This window comes from Tupaia chinensis, unplaced genomic scaffold, assembly GCF_000334495.1.
Source record: "Tupaia chinensis unplaced genomic scaffold, TupChi_1.0 Scaffold148646_1, whole genome shotgun sequence".
Taxonomy (NCBI): domain Eukaryota; kingdom Metazoa; phylum Chordata; class Mammalia; order Scandentia; family Tupaiidae; genus Tupaia; species Tupaia belangeri.
The window spans coordinates 2,143,935-2,149,882 of record NW_006208495.1 but is presented as its reverse complement, the minus strand read 5'-3'; the positions used below and the strand labels follow the sequence as shown (position 1 = coordinate 2,149,882).

The window sequence follows — 5,948 nt, the reverse complement described above, 5'->3', positions numbered from 1 at the left end:
AGCAAAAACCTCTCCAAAAAAAAAAAAAGAAAGAAAAAGAAAACAAGCTCTGATCTCCCATAGTCCACTAAATGAAAATTACAAATTCTTTCATTGGCTATGTTAAGATTATCTTCATTAATTTATATGATTGTTTTCTGATTTTTAATCTATATATTTTTCTTTAGAATTGTATTTTACAGTAAAGAATGTTACATAATGTTAAATGTTGAAACTGGTGAATATGTTTATATCATTGATTTACTTATTACACATCATATACATGCATGTTTCTAAAGATCATTCTGTGCCCTAAAAAGATGTGTAATGATTATATTTAAATCATAAATTACAATAAATGCTGAAAGAGAAAAAATACGTAGGGAGCAGATAGTGGCACAACAGTAAAATGCAAGGCTAACCCTTATGGGAAGATTCTGGGATAGTACCTGGAGACCTCTTTGAATATGCTGGCCATGTGCCTATCCATGATCCAGGGCTGAAGGAGGTGGTGCATTGTGACGTGAAAACCCTTTTGGGGATGTTCTCTCTCTCTCTCTCCCTCTCTCTCTCTCTCTCTCTCTTTCTTTTATGCTTGCTTTTCTATTTCTCTAGCTAATGTAAGAAATAAATAACCATTTAAAAAAAGAAAAGAAAGAAAGGCTGTGAGATATAGCCAAAGTAAAATTAAGAGAAAAACCCACAGAATCAAATGTCTATATCAGAAAGAAAGATGGCAAATGAGCAACCTAACAATCCATCTACAGTAATGAGAAAAGCAAGAACAAATTACACTCAAATTAGTAGAATGAAAGAAATAATAATCATCAGAGTCGATATAAATAAACACACCCAAAAAAAGACCACAGCCACGCCAAAGATGAAGACCCAAATGAATGAAATCAGAAACAAACAAAAAAGGCATTGCAACTGATACCTCAGAAATACAAAGGATTACGAGAGATTACTGTGAAGAACTATAAACAAAATAGTTGAAAAACTTAGAAAAGATCGTCGACAGAAAATAACCAAGTCTAAAAAATAATAATGAATGTGGTTTATTTTCAGGCAGAATATGATTGATCTAGACCTGGAGAGGAGGCAAACATGCCTTTCTCGGGATGACCAGATACTGGGGTTCCTTTTATTTGATTTTGAAAGTGACAGACAAAATTAGTGAAGAGATTTCCATTGGTCTGGCCCAAAAAGGTGGGGCATGTGGAAGCTAGAGCTTGTAGGTTATAGGTGGGTTCCACAATCTTTAGGTAGGTAATTGGAAGGGGAAATCTGTGTCCTGGGAAGAGATTCATAGAAGAAATGCTTAATCTACAGCTCAAGGAAAGGGAAGTTCTGTGTCTTAGGAAGAGATAAACAAAAGAATATACTGTAATATACATTTGTAATATACATTTCAAAGATACTATGCCAAGGACAGGATGTAGGGAGAATCCTGTTAATGAAAAAAATGCTCTGTTAATGTTTGTAGGTGTGACTCCCCCTAGGCCCTCTGGAAAGAACTTTGGAAAAATAGGAAAAAGCAGTCAGACTTCTGTCCACAAAATGAATAAACTCTTGAAGTAAAATAATTTACTAAGATTAAACAAGAACAAATATAGAGCTTGATTAGACCAACAGTAAGTAACATGATTAAATAAATCAGCAATTTAAAAGTCTCCCAAAAAAAGAAAATCTCAGGACTTGAGGTTTTAACTGTTGAATTCTATCAAACTTTTACAGAAGAACTAATACCACTTCTCAGACTATTTTAAAGACTCAAGAGTGAGGAATCTTCCCAAATTCATTTTACAAGGTCCAATTGCCCTGGTCCCCAAAGCAGAAATGGACACAACAAAAAAGAAAACTACAGACTAATATCCTTGATAAAGCTAGATAATAAAATCCTAACAAAATACTAGGAAACAATATTCAACAACACATAAAAAGATTATACATCATGATCAAGTAGTGTTCATACTAGGGATGCATGTATGGTTCAATCTACATAAATCAATACACATGATGCATTACATAAGTAGAATAACAGACAAAAAAAAATCACTAATCATCTTAATACATTCTGAAAAAAGGATTGATAAATTACAGCATCCTGGACTAGCATGTGTGTGGACATGAAAGCAACTATATCCCACAAGGCCAACTGAGAAGTTCAAGTCCTGGACCAAGGTGCTTAAAAATCATGCAAGGCACATGTACGTGCATGACCAGGATCCTGAGAAGACAGTGGGGAAGAAGGGCTTGTAGTGTGGCCATTGCTCCTGAAGGGTGATTTCTCATTTTCTCTGTTTCTGGAGAATACACATGTCCAACAGCAAAACTAAAACAGCAAACCAACAATAACAATGAAAAACAGTATTGCTTAATAATAAAAGTGCTCAACAGATTAGATATAGATGTCACATATTTCAACATGTTAAAGGTCATATATCCCAATCCCAAAAGAGGCATCATAGTGAATGGAGAAAAGTAGAAATCTTTTCTTCTAAGAACTAAAACAAGACAAGGATGTCCACTTTTTTTTCAACATAGTACTGGAAGTCTTAGCTAGCACAATTAGACAAGAAAAATAAAGGACATCCACATTGGAAAGAAAGATGTCAAATTGTCTGTTTGCAGGTGACAGTGACATGATCATAGAAAAACCAAAGGACTCCATCAAAATTTCTTAGAACAGATAGATGAATTCAGTAAATTTGGAAGCAATAGTATTAACATACAAAAATAAATTGCAATAATGAATTTTGTATTCACACACAAAAATAAAAACCAATAAAGAATTAGCCAAAAAATAATCAAGCAACTAAAGACATTTACAATAGTTACACAAAATAAAATGTCTAGAAATAAATTTAAGTGATGAGGTGAAAAATCTCTATAATGACAACCATGAAACACTGCTGAAACAAGTTAAAGAAGATATAAAAAAAGATATTCTATGTTCATTAATTGAAATAATTAATATTCTTAAAATGCTCATACTATTTAAAGTGATGTACGGATTCAATGCAATCCATATTAGAATATTTCAGAATAAAATTACAGTGCACTTGTCACTAGATTTTAGCTATATCTGTCCAGAATAAAATTACAGTGCACTTGTCACTAGACTTTAGCTATATCTGTATTTTTAGTTTAATTAAGATCTGTGAATCAATAAAATGTGAAAAAAAGTTTAGTATAGAAGAGAGGGAGGGGGGAAGGGAAGTACACTATAAAGATATATGTGATTAAACATAAATAATTTTTTAGAAAAGAATACCAATGTAATTGTTTACATAAATAGAAAAAGATCATAAAATTCAAACATAATCACAAAAGTCCCTAAATAGCTATAGTTTTTTTTTGTTGTTATTGAAAAGCTATAAATAGCTATAGCTTTTTTGTCAAATTACTTGACTCTAAAATATAGTACAAAGCCATAATAACCCAAAGAGAAGAGTACCGGAACAAAACAGACACATAGACCATCGAACAACCCAGAAATAAATCAATGTGTTACGGCCAACTGGTTTTCAACAAAGGTGCCAAGAACATTCATGGAAGAATGAGGAAATTAGATAGCTATATTTAGAAGAAATGAACTAGAACCACTATCTCTCACGATATAAAAATATTAACAGGGGACCAGCAGTTGGCATAATGGCTATGTCGCTGTACTGCCATGTGGTCGAAATCAGTTCAAGTCCCGAACCCAGTAGCTTAAACTCATGCCAGGCGCATGTGCATGTGTGCCCAAGATCCCAAGAGGAGAATGGAGGAAAAGGGATTGTGGACATTCCCCCTGGGGCATGATTTCTCGCTTTCTGTCTCTGTCTCTCTCTGTCTTTCTGGTGAGTGCTTGTGCCCTATAGCAAAAATCTCTCCAAAAAAAGAAATATTAACTAAAGATGGATTAAAGACTTAAGTAAAAGATCTCAAACTATAAAATTACTAGGGAAAATCATAGGAGAAGAGCTTTAGGACAGTAGTATGAACAAAGATCTTTGGACAGACCTTAAAAGCATGGGCAACAAAAGCAAAAATAGACAAATGAGATCATATCAAGTTAAAATGCTTTTGCACAGCAAGGTTAATAAAACAATAGAGAGCAAAGATTACCTGCAGGATGGAATAAAATATTTTCAAGCTGTACATCTGACTAGGGATTAATAAAAATGTAAAAGAAACTCAAACAACTCACCAGGATAAAAAAATATATAATTTCATTAAAAAATCAGTTATTGATCTGAACAGACAGTTCTCAAAAATAGATACACAAATTTTCAACAAGTATATGAAATAATGTTCAACATCACTAAACATCAGTATATGCAAAAAGCATTGAGGCATTGCTTCACTAAAGTTAGAATAGTGGTTATCATAAAAACAGTAACAAATAAAACCAAAAAAATAACAAATACTGAAAAGGATATGAAGTAAGAGAAATTCAAGTGAGAATGTAAATTAGTACAACTACTATGAAAAATAGTAGTGATTTTAGTAGTGTTTCTCAAAACACTAAAAACAGATTTATTATATATGTCATTAATCCCACTACTGAATATATACTCAAATAAAAGAAAATCAATATGTCGAAATGATATCTACGTCATCATGTTTATTGTGCTTCTATTCACACACAAAAAAATATATTGAGTCAACCTTAGCTTCCATCAGATGATGAGTGAAGAAAATGTATATATACACAAATGAATATTATTCATTCATATAAAAAGATAAAATCCAGTAATTTTTTGGCCACGTGGATGAACCTCGATGAAATTATGTTAAGTAAAATAAGCCAGGTATTCAAAAAAAAATACTGCATATTCACACTGATATGTAGAAACTAATAGCTTTATAACATAGAAGTGGAGAATGGAATGTTGAATAACAGAATCTGGGAAGGGGAGAAAGGAGGGACAAAGAGGAAGAATATTTTTTAAATAGATATAAAATTACAAGTAGATAAGTGGAATGACTTCTAGAGTATTACAGCACAGTAGAGAAACTAAAGTTGAAAACAATTTAATGTATATTTTAAAATAGAGGAGGAAGGAAGGGTTTTGATTTTTTTTTTCCCTTACTGTCTGTGATGAGATCTATCTCAGAGCCCAGGAGAGAGGAACAATGTTCATGGGTCAAAGTGTTTCTGTCACAGCCTTCAGGGTCAGTGCTTTCAATCAACCAGGTGGGCCCCAAATTTAATACAGCTGCAGAGGACTTTGAATTAGTACAACTCAAAGTAATAATAAATGTTTGAGGCCTCTGCTGCCCTTCTGGGTCCAGCTTCATGGCTGTGAAGCCTGCCACCCAGTCATGCTTCCCCCTCTTCCAGACTCCAGTGCTAGTCAGGACAGAAGTCATACAGGCATCGCCATCTCTTCCTCTGCTGCCCCTTCTGGGTCCAGCTTCATGGCTGTAAAGCCAGACCCCTGTGCTAGTTGGAACTTGTCCAAGCATCTCTATCTCTGCCTCTGCTGCCCCTTCTGGGTCCAACTTCATGATTGTGAAGCTCTCTCCAGTCAGGGGTCCCTCTTCCAGACCCCAGTGATAGTCAGGACAGAACTCATCCAGGCATCTCCATCTCTGCCTCTGCTGCCCTTTTGGGGTCCAGCATCACAGCTGTGAAGCCCCTCCCCCTTCAATCAGGGCCCACCGTCTTCCAGACCCCAGTACTAGTCAGGTAAGCAAATATTCTCTCCCTCTTGTTATTCTTTGTCCCTTCCAACATTTTTTCTCTTTTTTTTTTTTTAGAAAAACAGCATTCTGTCTGCTTCCTTGTGCCTTTCTCTTGCTAATTTGTCTCCTTTTTTCTCACATAGGACAGAACTCAACCAGGCATCTCCATCTCTGCCTCTGCTGCCCCTTCTTGGTCCAGGTTTATGGCTGTGAAGCACCCCACTCCAGGAGTCAGGGCCTCCCCCTCTTCCAGAACCCAGTACTAGTCAGGTAGGTAAAGTCTCTTTCCC

At 35.0% G+C, this 5,948-nt stretch overlaps 1 non-coding gene and 1 pseudogene across 1 annotated transcript; both read right to left on the bottom strand.

Moving 5' to 3' along the window:
* Positions 1-5,481, bottom strand: part of LOC102474982 (serine/threonine-protein phosphatase 2A 55 kDa regulatory subunit B beta isoform pseudogene) — a 21,681-nt pseudogene extending 16,200 nt beyond the window's left edge.
* Positions 5,061-5,194, bottom strand: LOC114006534 (small nucleolar RNA SNORA5). Its single transcript, XR_003548236.1, has one exon. It is a non-coding gene; the product is annotated as a small nucleolar RNA SNORA5 (small nucleolar RNA).
* Positions 5,482-5,948: the final 467 nt, after the last annotated feature.